Here is a 15,673-nt window from a genome sequence, read left to right as displayed (position 1 = left end):
TTGATTGGTAGTTTACTAATCAGCATAATCCTGTTATCTCTTCAAGTGTGTAGTGGTTGGCGAACACTGCTGTCTATCATCTGAGGTCATCCTGGCTGCCAGATTGTTACATGGTTGGTTTACAGGTGGTCACTTACAGACCAGTCAATTTAACTTTGGTCGTGAGGAAACTTCTAGAAATATTGTGCATGGTAGGATTAAAAGCAACATAGAAAAATGTGGATTGATTTGGAAGGAGAAAAATGTGGATAGATTTGTTAAGGGAACATTGAGTCTAACTAACTTGCTGGAATTTTTTTGAAGAGGTAGCAGAGAGGGTTGATGAAGGGAAGATAGTTGATGTGGTGTATATGGCCTTCCAAAAGTGTTCAATATGCACTACACAGCACACTTATGAGAAACGATATCGGAATGGAAGAAAAGGTACAGTAGCAACGTGGATGCAAAATTGGCTGAGGTACAGGAAACAGAGAATCATGGCACAGGGTGTTTATCGGTGTCACATGTTGAAAAGGATAAGAATGCATCGGAAAGAGTGTAGAAGAGGTTTATAGTTCCAGGATAAGACATTTTAGTTATGAGGTAAGATTGGAATATGTGGGACTGTTTTTCTTGGAGAAGGCTTAGAGGAAATTGAAACTTTCAGTCATGATGGAATGCTCTGCCAGGAATTGTGCTGGAGGTAGGTTCAATTGAGACATTCATGAGGGCTTTGGATAATCCTTTAAAGAGAAACAATGTGCAGAGTTCCGGGAAAGGCAGAAGATTGGCCCCAAGTTAAAATGCTCAAGGAGCCTGTGCAGACATAGAGTCATCGAGTCATGGAGATGTACAGCACGGAAACAGACCCTTCAGTCCAATGCCGTCTAGATATCCGAACCCAATCTAGTTCCACTTGCCAGCACCCGGCCCATATCCCTCTAAACCCTTCCTATTCATTTCGACATCCAGATGGCTTTTAACTGTTTCTATTGGGACTAGCCTTCACCACTTCCTCTGGCAGCTCATTCCATACACGTACCACCCTCTAAGTGAAAACGTTGTCCCTGAGTCTCTTTTATATCTTTCCCCTCTCACCCTAATCCTATGCCCTCTAGTTCTGGACTCCCCCATCCCCGGGAAGAGACTTTTGTCTATTTATCCTATCCATACCCCTCATGATTTTATAAACCTCTATAAGGCTTCTCAAGCATTTTAGGATCAGAGGTCACCCTTTAGCCTCCGACGCTCCAGGGAAAACAGCCCTAGCCTATTCAACTCTCCCTATAGTTCAAATCCTTCAACTCTGGCAACATCCTTGTAAATCCTTTCTGAATCCTTTTAAGTTTCACAACATCCTTCCGATATGAAGTAGACGGGATTTGCATGCAATATTCCAAAAGTGGCCTAATCGATGTCCTGCAGAGCTGCAACATGACCTCCCAACTCCTGTACTCAATACTCTGACCAATAAAGGAAAGCATACCAAATGCCTTCTTCACTATACTATCTACCCACAATTCCACTTTCAAGGAGCTATGAACCTGCACTCCAAGATCTCTTTGTTCAGCAACACTCCCCAGGACCTTACCATTAAGTGTATAAATCTGCTAAGATTTGCTTTCCCAAAATGCAGCACCTCACATTTATCTAAATTAAATTTCATCTGCCACTCCTCAGCCCATTGGCTGCTCTGATCAAGATCCCATTGTAATCTGAGGTAACCTTCTTCGCTGTCCACTACACCTCCAATTTTGGTGTCATCAGCAAACTTACTAACTGTACCTCTTATGCTCACATCCAAATCATTTATATAAATGATGAAAAGTAGTGAACCCAGCACCGGTGCTTGTGGCACTCCATTGGTTAAAGACCTCCAGTCTGAACATCAACCCTCAACCACCACCCTCTGTCTTCTACCTTTGAGCCAGTTCTGTATCCAAAAGGCTAGTTCTCCCTGTATTTCATGAGATCTAACCTTGCTAACCAGTCTCCCATGGGGAACCTCGTTGAATGCTTTACTGAAGTCCATATAGATCATGTCTACTGTTCTGCCCTCATCAATCCTCTTTGTTACTTCCTCAAAAAACTCAATCAAGTTTGTGAGACATGATTTCCCATGCAAAAGGCCGTGTTAACTATCCCTAACCAGTCCTTGCCTTTCCAAAAACATGTACCTCCTGTCACTCAGGATTCCCTCCAACAACTTGCCCTCCACCATCATCAGGCTCACTGGTCTATAGTTCCCTGGCTTGTCCTTACCACCTTTCTTAAATAGTGGCACCATGTTAGCCAGCCTCCGGTCTCCCAGCACCTTACCTGTGACTATCGATGATACAAATATCTCAGCAAGAGGCCTAGCAATCACTTCCTTAGCTTCCCACAGAATTCTAGGGTACATCTGATCAGGTCCTGGGGATTTATCCACTTTTATGCATTTCAAGACATTCAGCACTTCCTCCTCTGTAATATGGGCATTTTTCAAGATGTCACCATCTATTTCCCTACATTCTATATCTTCCATGTCATTTTCCACAGTAAACACTGTTGCAAAATATTCATTTAGTATCTCCTGCGGTTCCACACAAAGGCCGCCTTGCTGATCTTTGAGGGGCCCTATTCTCTCCCTAGTTACCCTTTTGTCCTTAATGTATTTGTAAAAACCCTTTGGATTCTCTTTAACCCTATTTGCCAAAGCTATCTCATGTCCCCTTTTTGCCCTCCTGATTTCCCTCTTAAGTATACTCCTACTGCCTTTATACTCTTGTAAGGATTCATTTGATCTATCTTGTCTATATGCTTCCTTCTTTTTCTTAATCAAACCCTCAATTTCTTTAACCATCCAGCATTCCCTATACCTATCAGCCGACATGATGGACTGAATGGCCTCCTTCTTCATAGAAGCTCTTCATAGATTCTATGAGGATAAGACCTCCTATAAATTAATCTCAGTTCCCCATGTAAGTCAGTCTGGATACCCCCCACCTGCAGACGTCTGGCTGTCTCCCACTGGCAGCTGGTTCTCAAGTTATGTAACTTATCACAGTCCAAGAAGGAGCTTGGAATTCTGATGAAATGGAATTCTCATTTGTGGGTGTATTTATATTTTGAGTCGGCAGAGGTTCTGTGGAAGTTTGCAGCTAAAAGAGTTATCTTGTCTGTAACCTCTTCAGATGATGAGTGGCATGGTGTATGTTTCTTGTGATTCTTGTTTTAACTTTCAGCTGCTTGATTTTGATTTGTTATGTGATCTCACAACACGTGACACCAGATTAGGTTTTCTGTGTTTTTTTGTTCCTTCTTGGAAGTGCTCATCGCTAGCTGAGCTAGATTTATTGCCCATCCCTAATTGTGTTTGAGAAAGTTGTGGTGAGCTGCCTTCTTGAAACACTGCAGTCCATGTGGTGTATAGGTACACACACACACTACTTTTATGAAGGGAATTCCAGGATTTTTACCTAGTGACAGCAAAGAAATGAAGATATAGTTCCAAAGCAGGATGATGTAAAATTGCAAGTGATAATAATAACTGAGCTTTATCCCAAATGATGTTAAGCAGCAAGTAGGCTGAGGATGGTGTCAAGCTTTGTTGGAGCTGCACCCATTCAGGCAAGGGGAGAATATTCCATTATATTCCTGACTTGTGCCTTGGCAAACTTTGGAGAATCAGGAGGTGAGTTCCTTGCTGTGGAATTTCCAGCCTCTGAGTTACTCTCGTAGGCACAATACTTAAATAACTAGTCCAGTTCAGTTTTTGGTTAATCATAACCCCCAGTTGTACATGCAGTGAAGTCCTGATGAAAGCCAATTTGAAATTGAAGTAGTAGTCTGTTTGAATCATGTTAATTGGATTTTTAATGTAATTCAGGCAGAGCAGGAAATTGGACTGTTATTTTGTTGTCGTCTCTCTTTATTGACCTTGGAAGTACCCATCTACATGAATACTATAAATAAGCTAGTTAAAAAAATTATATTTTCTATTGTTACATCCAGCATTGCTATGGTACAATGAGCAAGAGGTGTTCAGGATTACTCGGGTCTGTAGAGTTGTTAATAATTGACAAGGAAAAGAAAATCATTGATTAGTTTCTTGCTTGTTTTCTCCTGTCTTCAATTCATGTTAGATGTTGGAGAGACAGGACTGTTTTCCAGACTGGAGAAATCCCTTGAAACTGCTGTTCTTAATGCCTCCACTACCTGTGACTTTTAACATTGCCATCCAATATCTACTATTCGATGAGAAAGTATTTATTTCAAAAAAAAAATTGGGGGATGACGGAAGCCTATGTTACTGAATCTATTCCCTACTTTACTGACTAAATCCTACTCCTTGGCCAGAGTCTTCTGCAGAAGCCTTGAGCTGAGCTTTTGATCCTATATCAGCTCCCTCTCCAATATTGCCTATTTTCAGCTTGGTAATATTGTCTATATCTGCCCTTGCCTCAACCAATCTGCTATGAACCTTTATCCACACCTTTGTTAACTCTCAACATGACTATTCCAGTGCTGTCCTAGCTAGCCTTCTATTTTCAACCTTTCATAGGCTTCAGCTCATTCAAAACTCTGCTATCCAGATTTTAGCCTCTACCAAGTCCTATTCACTCATCACCCTTGATTCATTGGCCCCTGACCTGGCAACAGCTCAATTTTATTGTCTTGAACCTTGTTCTCAAATCCTTGCTTTGCCTTGCAACTTCTTTCTCTGTAATGTCCTGCAATCTTGCTGATTTATCTGAGTTTTTTCAATCCTGGCCTCTAGCACATCTAAAGTTTCGATTCTTCTATCATTGGCGCTTTCAGCTGCCTGACTCTAAGCTCTGAAAATCCCTTTCTAAACCTTTCTACCTGACTTCATCTCTCCTTTCTTCAGTCGCACCTTAAAACCTCTGACCAAGTTTTGGATGAAGTCATATTTGACTAACACTATGTGAAATATGTTGGAATGTTTTACTATGTAAAGGCATTTTATAAATGTTGTTAATGTTGTTGTTAAGCTGCTACAGAGCCAGAGTTTGCAGTAGACACCCTCATTACCGCACTCCTCCCTGCTCAACAGCAGGCTTTCAATCACAGGCAGTATTAATGCTCCTTTTGCATTATTATCTTAGGTGAAAGTATGCTAAAGGTAATTTTAATATCTCCATATGATGTTACTAAATCCTATTGTTACACTGTTAGTGAGAATTTGCTAATATGTTGTTCAACTGGAATGATTCTTTTTTAAAAGAGGTAGGATTGCCCCATCTTGTGTTCCAAATCTTGTGTCCCTCCCCTATCAGTGTTCCGGAGAGACCACTCCCTCTGCAACTCCCTCGTCAGGTCCACACCCCCCACCAACCCAACCCCCACTCCCGGTACCTTCCCCTGCAACCACAAGAAGTGCAAAATTTGCGCTCACACCTCCCCCCTCACCTCCCTCCAAGGCCCCAATGGATCCTTCCATATCCATCGCAAATTCACCTGCACCTCCACACACATCATTTACTGTATCCGCTGCACCTGATGTGGTCTCCTCTACGTTGGGGAGACAGGCCGCCTACTTGCGGAACGTTTCAGAGAACACCTCTGGGACACCCGCACCATCCAACCCAACCGCCCTGTGGCTGAACATTTTACCTCCCCTTCCCACTCTGCCAAGGACATGAAGGTCCTTGGCCTCCTCCATCGCCAGACCCTGGCCACACGATGCCTGGAGAAAGAGCGCCTCATCCTCCGCCTAGGAACCCTCAAACCACACGGGATGAATGTAGATTTCTCCAGCTTCCTCATTTCCCCTTCTCCCACCTTATCTCAGTCCCAACCCCCGGATTCAGCATCACCCTCTTGACCTGCAATCTTCTTCCCGACCTCTCTGTCCCCACCCCCTCTCTGGCCTATCACCCTCACCCTCACCTCCTTCCATCTATCGTATTCCCAGTGCCTGCCCCCCCCCCCCCCCAACCTTTTATCTCAGCATGCTTGGCACACCAGCCTCATTCCTGAAGAAGGGCTTATGCCCGAAACGTTGATTCTCCTGCTCCTTGGATGCTGCCTGGCCCGCTGCGCTTTTCCAGCACCACGCTTTTCAACTACACAGTATTCTGTGACGATGTATTTTTAAAACATTATTCATGAGACATGGATGTCTCTGGCCTGGCCTGAATTTATTGCCTATTCCTAACTGCCCAGAGGACAGCTGAGATTCAATAACATAGCTGTGGGTCTGCAGTCACATGTAGGCTAGACCAGGTAAGAATGGCAGATTTCCTTCCCTAAAAGATATTAATGAACCAAATGGGTTTTTCTGACAATCAGAAACCATTTCATGGCCATCATTAGACTATCAATCCCTGACTTTTCGTTGTTGAATTCAAATTCCACTATTTGCCATGGTGGGGTTTGGACTTGGGTCCCTAGGGCATTACTCACATCTCTGGATTAATAGTCCAGTGATAAAACCACCTAGAAAGGACAGAAGCAATCCCATTACTTTCTTCCTATTACTGAGCTATAGTATTAATGTTTATTGCAAAGAGCCAATTGTATTCAAAAACACAACTTTAGTTAAGCTCTACCATCCTTAGAGAATTGATTATTTGAGGGAAATGACTTACTGCTTAATAATGATGCAGCCTGTATAACAAATACTTCTTTATTAGTAACATCACCAGATGAACTATAGTTATACAGTATAGGACGGCACTTGTATGAAAGTGCTGAATGTTTCCATTCACAAATGTTTATGCATCAATTATTTCTGTCAGGTGTTAACAGACATTTGGCAATTTCCTATTCTTGGATTAATGCCGATCTAAGGAAAAGTGAGTATTTCATTCCCGCCTTAACTAACTCTTTAATTACTATTACATTCCACTAGCGTTTTAGAAAGTGTTCTTTAACATGTACACTATAAACCAAAATTTTAAAAGTTGCTAAAAGAAAACACACGTGGCAATTCTTTCTAAATTACACCATTAATATTAACGTATACCCTATGATGAGAGTAAGACCATTGCTCTAGAATCCTTTTCTGTGTTCATGTTGGTCCAAGTTTTGTAAATCTTGGCACTAAATCGGTGAAATATAAAGCTCTTTTCATATAAGGTAGGCAGGTTGCCTAGAAATAACTGGCAGTTCAATTAGCAGCTAAACAGAATAGAATTACTAATGGTTTGAAATTTTCCAGCATTTTCTGTTTCTGACTTCTGCTTTGACTTAAAATTTTCAGCATTAGCAGTTTTCTGGTTATTTCACAATGTGGTAGAATGTTGGAACAAATCCTTATATTAAAAAGAATCCTACTAGGCATTTCTTTTTGTATAAAACAAACTATATCAGAGATGGAGAATGAAAAACTTCCCACTTTTAAGGGTGGAATCTTCCTTCCCTGGCATGCAATGAGCAATTCGGGGAGCAGTGGGGAAAATATGGAGAGAATAAGAACAATCAGTTTCTTAACAGCAAGAACTTTTTGTTTTCCAATTTTCCCCTTAAGCCCAAACTAGTAAATTCAGAATTTTACCATTTAACAACAACTATCTTATTTGCATCTCATTCACCACCTAGTTTTGCCTTATTGAAACGCCAATTCAAATCCTCCTCCACTTCACCAAGAAGCTAGGTGGTGCAAATTCACCAGAGTGATTTCCTGGCAGCTGCAACTCACCAATTGCTTGTCCTGGCCATCATTATCTGCTTCTTCATAACATGCCTCGTGTCTTATTGGCCACCAAATCCCTTAACCTATTGTCCACACAAGTCATCATTGGCAAGCCTCAAACGTCGTCACTACATCATCATGCCTGATGTTAGACTAATTCAGGCACCAATTTAGATATCCAACGCTTTGGAGCTCAGGGACACCTCTGGCTTGCATTCTTCTGCCCGCTTGCTTTGCATGCAGAGATACACACTCATTTCATGTGCTTATATAGGATCCATCTTATGGCTCATCACTTGCTTTTATAGCACTTGCTTATTTTTGTGCTCTCCCAATTTTGGCATTAATCTAAAGTTGTTGAGTATGACTTTGCAGGATTGGTGGCTGAGTTTGCTATTGTTGGTGCCTTCCTCATTCCTGATGAAGGGCTTTTGCCCAAAACATCGACTCTCCTGCTCCTCAGATGCTGCCTGACCTGCTGTGCTTTTCCAGCACCACTCTAATCTAGATTGTTGGTGCCTTCGTCCATGCCAGATAGTCCATGTGTTTTCGTTCCTTTTTTGAGACTTCTAGTAGTTGTTACAACTGAATAACTTGCTAGACCATTTCAGAGATGCGGAGATGCTGGTGTCAGAGAGCAGTTCGGAGTCAACCACATTGCTGTAGGCCCGGTGACGCATGTGGGCCAAACTAGCTAAGGACAGATGTTTTCTTTCTGTGAAGGTCTTTAAAGAATGAAATAGGTCTTTATTACAGTTGATAATAGTTTAATGGTCATCAACAAACTTTTAATTCCAGATCTTATTGAAATAGAACACCCTAAGATATAGAAACAGTATTAGGCCATTTGGCGCATTGAGTCTGCTGTGCCATTTGATCATGGCTGATCTGTTTCCCAACTTCATTGTTGTGTCTTTTCCCTTTCCAATCAAGAACCTATCCATCTCTGTCTTTAAGACACTCAATGACTTGCCTCCACAGCACTTTGTGGCAATGAGTCCTATAGATTAACTATCTTCTGGCTCAAGAAAATCCTCATCTCAGTTCTAAAGGTTGTCCCCTCACTTTGAGGCTGTGCCCTTGCATCCTAGTCTCTCCTACTAGTCGAAACACCTTCTCCATATCCATTCTTTCCAGGCCTTTCAATAGTCTGTCAGTTTTATTCAGGTCTCTTCTCCCCCAAACCCCCCACCCACCCCCATCCACCTGCCACCCTCCTAAACTCTGAGTACAGACCCAGAGTCCTCTGATGCTCCTCATATAACAAGCCCTTCATCCACATTCCTTCAAAGATATGGAACCCAAAACTGCTCACAATATTCCAACTGTGGTCTGACCAGAGCCTTATACAGCCTCAGCAGTATACCTCTGCTCTTGTATTCTAACCCTCTTGAGATGAGTGCGAACAGTGCATTTGCCTTCTTAACCGCCAACTAAACCTGAATGTTAACCTTAAGATTATTCTAAATTAGGACTGCTAAATTCCTTTGTGCTTCGGATTTCCAAAGCCTTTCTCTGTTTAGAAAATTTTCTCGGTCTTTATTCTACCTACCAAAGTGCATAACTTCACACTTTCCCACATTGTATTCTATCTATGCTATTTCTTTGCCTATTTGTGTAGCATGACCTCTCTGCTTCCTCCATATTGCCTATCGCTCCACATATCTTTGTGTCATCAGCAAACTTAATAATAATTCCCTCAGTTCCTTCATCCAGATCGTTGAAGTATAATGTGAATAATTGTGGTCCCAACACGGACCCCAGTGGAATTTCACTAGTCACTGGCTGCCATCCTGAAAAAGACTTCCTTTATCCCTACTTTCTGCCTTCTGCCAGTCAGCCAATTCTCCCATGGGCTTTTACTTTGTTTAGCAGCCTCCTGTGTGGCACTCTGTCAAAGGCCTTCTTGAAAACCAAATAGATTATGTCCACTGGCTCACCTTTGACTATCTTGCTTGTTACCTCCTTATAGAATTCTAACAGATTTGTCAGGAGTGATGTCCCTTTGACAAAGCCAAGCTGACTCCATTATATTTGACCATGCACTTCCACATACTCTACAACTTCATTCTCAATAATGGATCCTCTAAATCCCCTAAAATCTTGCCAATGACTGAGATCAGGAAACTGGCATATAGTCTTCTGTCTTCTGCCTCTCTCCCTTCTTAAACAGGTTGTCATATTAGCCATTTTCCAGTCCTCTAGGACCCTCCCTGAGTAATTCCGGAAAGATCAACACCAATGCCTCTATAATCTCCTACACTGTCTCCTTCAGGACTCTGGGCGTGTAGTCCACCTGATCCGGATGATTTATTGCCTTCAGATCTTTCAGCTTCCCCAGCACTTTGTTTTTAGTGATGGCTGCTACACTCACCTGACTCTCTTGAATTTCTGGTTTGCTGCTGGTGTCTTCCACTGTGAAAATTGATGCCAAGTACCTATTCAGTTCATCTGCCATTTCTTTATTCCCCAATGCTACTTCTCCAGCCTCATTTTCCAGCAGTCCAATGTCCACCTTTGCCTACCTCATCTTTTTGATATCGAAAAAAAATCTTGAAATCTTCTTGTCTATTACTATCTAGCTTACTCTTATATTTCATCTTCTCCCTCCTTATTACATTTTTAGTTATTCTCTGCTGATTTTTCAAGACTTCGCATTCCTCTGGTTTCCTATTAATCTTTGACATATTGTATGATAGGACATGTATTTTTGGATGTTTAGTTACCAGCACTACACCAGTTCTGTTATTGTGTCTGTCAAGGTCTCAAATGTCTGAATTTTTGCGCCAAAGCTTTGTTTCAAAGAGCAAATGGGGACTTGTGTGGCATCTTCCACACTTCAACCTGTAAATATCTTTGGGATGAACTTATGCCATTCTCTTCAGGGCACACTACTTCATATCCTTCCCCACTAATAAATTACACATCTCAGGCAGTGGAAATCTTCACTATCCCTGCTTTCCCCAGATGTTAAGTGCTGTCAACTAAACCACGTTGCTTTGCCAACGTTCTGTCATCAACCTTCAGGGTCAACAGACGAGTCCATTAGGAAAGATATTATTGCCACAGAGGGAGGGCAACAAAGATTCTTCATACTTGTTCCTAGGGTGGCAGGACTATCCTATGAAGAGATTGGTCAAACTGAGCTTGTCCTCTAATAGAATTGTTTGTGTTCCATAGAATTTTGAAGAATGAGAGATGATTTTATTGAAACCCACAAAATATGTAAAGGAATAGATAGGTAAAATGATTACCTGGTTGTGAAGTCTAGAACCAGAGACCACAATTTAAAAATTAGGGAATGTCATTTAGGACCAAGATGAGGAGGATCTTTTTACTCAGAGAGTAGTGGATCATTAGCATTCTCTGCTTCAGAGGGTTGTGGAAGCTGAGTTTTTGAGTATACTTAAACAAGAGATTGATAAAGTTTTATCAATAGCATAAAGGTAATGGGATAATGTGGGTAGAAGGCATTATGGTTTTCAGTCAGCCATGATAGTATTAGACTTGACCAGCTCATTGATCCTCTTCTCCTGTATTCCTATGTTTCAGTGTCTGATGTTTTTTGTATCTGTCTCTGGACACTTAGATCTTGTTGCTATTCTGTCCCATTAATGTTGTTGCAAACCAGGCAGAGAGTATGGTCTTATCATGTTGTATATGCAGCTTAAGCAATTCTACACCTCACAGTATGGTATGTTTGCAACCACATCCACTTTAAGTCTGTTTAGGGTGCTGATAAATGCAAGAAATTATTTTGTCGTGTTTAGTCTGACACCAATGGTTTATTTTAACTGTGCGCTCCTCAGGGAATACTGAGTTGTTTCCTGCAATTGAGACAAAATTTAGAAACGTTTATTTTAGTGGAAGATTAGGCTTTAATGAAAAATATTTACCAAAAAGCGTAAAACTGGAAGAATTGCACCCAACAAACTTTTCATTCACTTATAGCTCTAGCCAGAGACAATTATTGGACAAAAAAATTGTTTTAACTATTATTTGTTCAAGTTGATCTGTGTGTCACTGACAAGACAAGCTTTTACTTTGATCCCTTAAACAACTGAGTGGCTTGTTAGATAATTTCAGAGGACAATTAAGATACATCCATATTACTGTGGATTTGGGGTCTCATATAAACCAAACCAGTAAAGTCAGAAGATTTCTTTTCCTAAAGGAGATTTGTGAACCAGATGGGGTTTTACAACAATGTGGTAGTTTCGTGATCACCATTGCTGATACCAGCCTTTCATTCTAGATTTCTTGCTATCATAATGGGTTTTGAACTCATGTCTCCAGATCCATGCATCTGGGTTAGTATTCCAATGACATAACTACTATATAGCAACACCCCCATTTAGTTATTTGCATTTAGTTATTTATTTGATCAATTTATGAGTGAGTTTAGAATACAAGTTAATAACCCAATCTGTATTTCTGTCATATCTTTGAAAGGCAATATTAACCATTGCATTGTCAATCACCTATTATACTGCAACTTCTTGCAATATTAAAGTATGGCTGAGCTGGTGAAGATGTAGTTAAGTCCAAGTTCTGGTCATGAAACTCTCTTCTGAACCATTGTTTTGCTTTTGTACTTTCAGACCTGCTGCATTTCCTGTTTTTTCTTGCCTCTGTTGGTGACAGTAAATCAAGAGGAAAGAATTAGTTGAAGAGTTGATCCACAATTGCAGCAGTGGCTCAATGGTGAGTAGAACAGGTTTACCACTTGTTCATCACTTATATTGGAACTGTTTTTGAGCTCAAAATCTTTGGGTTGTTCGTCCTGTGCTATAGTCACTTACTCTACCACATTGAAATTGATTTTTTCTTTCCTTTGTGCGCACAGACAAAATAATGGGTCTGGGAATCTCAAATTATGGGACACCTATTTACAACTGAGATAAATGAATTTCTTCTCTGAGGGTAGTGAACTTTGGAATTCTGTACCAGGGACATGTGAAGACTAGATCACCAAAAGTATTTGAGGAAGAGGTAGATCGATTTTTGAAATATTAAAAATTGAGGGCGATGCAGAGGATTCCAAAGATTCGCCAACCTCTGTGTAAAAAAAAATTCTCATCTTAGACTTAAGTGGCATCCCCATTATTTTTAACGTGTGCCCCCTAGTTATAGACTCTCCAGTGGATTACCTTACCTCTATCTACTCTGTCTAACCCTATAAATACTTTGTAAGTTTCAATTAGATCATTTCTCATTCTTTGCAACTTTAGCAAATACAGGCCCAGTTTGCCCAATCTCTCTTCATAGGACACTCTGGCCATCCTGAGAGCAAGTGTTGTGAACCATCCTCCTTGGCAACACACTTACCAGAGCCTACTTGCCAACCAATCAGGACTCTCTTTTCATGCAATATTATTTCTGGCTTTCGTCTTGAATTGAATTCTTTATGAATTGTCCTGATGAGTGTAAGATGAAAAGCTTCTTCAAAATATATCTTTTCTCGGCACTACTCGAATTGGATTTGCTCTTGACCTGTGGGAACTTTCAAAGCTGTGGTGGAATTGTGCAAAATTAACCAAGTATCAGCACCATTCATAATGAGAGAAATGAATCCAAACATAATGACCATTCACTGAGCTAGTCACTAGGGCCACCTTTGAACCACTCCGTAAGGTTCACTTCCTTTACAGTGTACTGTGCACAGTATTTGCTGTGAAAATAATATAGATGCGTTGTGTCAGAGAATAATTGCTATAGACAAGCGATTGAAACACTACTCGGAAATCTACTTGTACAAACAAGTAGATGTGTATTTATTTAATTATAATTTGGAGATGCCGGTGTTGGACTGGGGTGTACAAAGTTAAAAATCACACAACACCAGGTTATAGTCCAACAGGTTTAATTGGAAGCACACTAGCTTTCGGAGCGACGCTCATTCATCACCTGATGAAGGAGCGTCGCTCCGAAAGCTAGTGTGCTTCCAATTAAACCTGTTGGACTATAACCTGGTGTTGTGTGATTTTTAACTATTTAATTATATGTTGACATATATTGTAACACACTCAACAAGTTCAGAGGATGCCATAAACCACAAGATGAAAGTTGGGCATTCTTTCTGAAGCCAGTTGAACCTGACAGCTTTATTAATATTTTTATTGCAGACTTGTAACTGATGATCCAAGCAAGCAATACTTGTAGTACAGCACACCTTATTTATTTCTTAATAAAAATATTCAAGTTTACTTGTGAACTCCTACTACATTGTTTAGTGACAGTAAAAGTGGGATAACAGAGCAAGGATAAAACTTTGTGGTATGACAATGACATGAATAAGAAGAGAAGGAGGCCTTACCAGGGGTAAGTAACGGGGCTCAGGCCTCTGGCACGGAGCCTGTCCCCGTTACTCAGAAGGGAAGGGTGGAGAAGAGAAGAGAAATAGTAATTGGGGACTCGATAGTTCGGGGCCCAGATAGGCGGTTTTGTGGGAACGAGAGAGACTCACGTTTGGTATGTTGCCTCCCAGGTGCAAGGGTACGTGATGTCTCTGATCGTGTTTTCCGGGTCCTTAAGGGGGAGGGGGAGCAGCCCGAAGTCGTGGTCCACATTGGGACCAATGACATAGGTAGGAGGAGCGCTGAGGATGTTAGACAGGCTTTCAGGGAGCTAGGTTGGAAGCTCAGAGTTAGAACGAACAGAGTTGTTGTCTCTGGTTTGTTACCCATGCCACGTGACAGAGAGTCGAGGAATAGGGAGAGAGAACAGTTAAATGCGTGGCTACAGGGATGGTGCAGGAGGGAGGGATTCCGGTATTTGGATAACTGGGGTTCTTTCTGGGGAAGGTGGGACCTCTATAAACAGGATGGTCTGCACCTGAACCTGAGGGGCACCAGTATCCTTGGTGGGAGGTTTGCTAGTGCTCTTGGTGGGGGGGGGGGGTTGAAACTAACTCTGCAGGGGCATGGGAACCCAGACTGTAGCTTTAGGGTGCAGGACCTGGAGTGTAGGGAGGTTAGGAACATGGCATCAATTTCAAAGGAGGGTGCCTGTAAACAGGAAAGTGGTTTGAAGTGTGTATACTTCAATGCAAGAAGTATACGAAATAAGGTAGGTGAACTTGCAGCGTGGGTTGGTACCTGGGACTTCGATGTTGTGGCTATTACGGAGACATGGGTAGAACAGGGACAGGATTGGCTGTTGCAGGTTCCAGGGTTTAAATGTTTTAGTAGGGTCAGAGGTGGGGGTAAAAGAGGGGGAGGTGTGGCATTGCTTGTCAAAGATAATATTACAGCTGTGGAAAGGACGATGGATGAAGACTCGCCATCTGAGGTAGTTTGGGCTGAGGTTAGGAATAGGAAAGGTGAGCTCACCCTGTTAGGAGTTTTTCACAGGCGTCCTAATAGTCCTAGAGACGTAGAAGAAAGGATTGCGAGGACGATTCAGGAGAAGAGTGAAAGTAATAGGGTGGTTGTTATGGGGGACTTTAACTTTCCTGATATTGATTGGGAAAGCTATAGCTCAAGTTCGTTAGATGGGTCAGTGTTTGTCCAATGTGTGCAGGAGGGTTTCCTGACACAATATGTAGATAGGCCAACAAGAGGTGAGGCCATACTGGATTTGGTTCTGGGTAATGAACCAGGCCAGGTGTTAGAATTAGAGGTAGGTGAGCACTTTGGGGACAGTGACCACAATTCGGTGACTTTTACTCTAGTGATGGAGAGGGATAAGTGTGCACTACAGGGCAAGAGTTATAGCTGGGGGCAGGGAAATTATGATGCTGTGAGGCATGACTTAGGATGTGTGGCCTGGAAAAGTAAGCTTCAAGGCAAGAGTGTAATTGATATGTGGAGCTTGTTCAAGGAGCAACTATTGAGTGTCCTTGATAAGTATGTACCCGTCAGGCAGGGAGGAAAGGGTCGTGTGAGGGAGCCGTGGTTTAATAAGGAATTGGAATCCCTTGTTAAATGGAAGAGGGCGGCCTATGTAAAGATGAGGCGTGAAGATTCAATTGGGGCGATTGAGAGTTATAAGGTAGCCAGGAAGGACCTGAAGAGAGAGCTAAGAGCAGCAAGGAGGGGACATGAAAGGTCCTTA

The 15,673-nt window shown here is 41.8% G+C and overlaps 1 protein-coding gene across 1 annotated transcript in view; it reads left to right on the top strand.

Annotated features, from left to right (window-relative positions):
• pdzd2 (PDZ domain containing 2) overlaps nucleotides 1–15,673 on the top strand; it is a 547,489-nt gene that overhangs the window by 105,846 nt on the left and 425,970 nt on the right. The window contains exon 3 of the mRNA XM_043687429.2: nucleotides 12,220–12,322. The gene's annotated coding sequence lies outside the window, so the exon portion shown is untranslated. The remainder of the gene's footprint in view (nucleotides 1–12,219; nucleotides 12,323–15,673) is intronic.

This window comes from Chiloscyllium plagiosum, unplaced genomic scaffold, assembly GCF_037043375.1.
Source record: "Chiloscyllium plagiosum isolate Xiang-an unplaced genomic scaffold, Cpla_swu_hap1 HiC_scaffold_1, whole genome shotgun sequence".
NCBI classification, from domain to species: Eukaryota; Metazoa; Chordata; class Chondrichthyes; order Orectolobiformes; family Hemiscylliidae; genus Chiloscyllium; species Chiloscyllium plagiosum.
The sequence above is the reverse complement of the archived record's forward strand: the minus strand, read 5'-3'. Positions and strand labels throughout refer to the sequence as shown.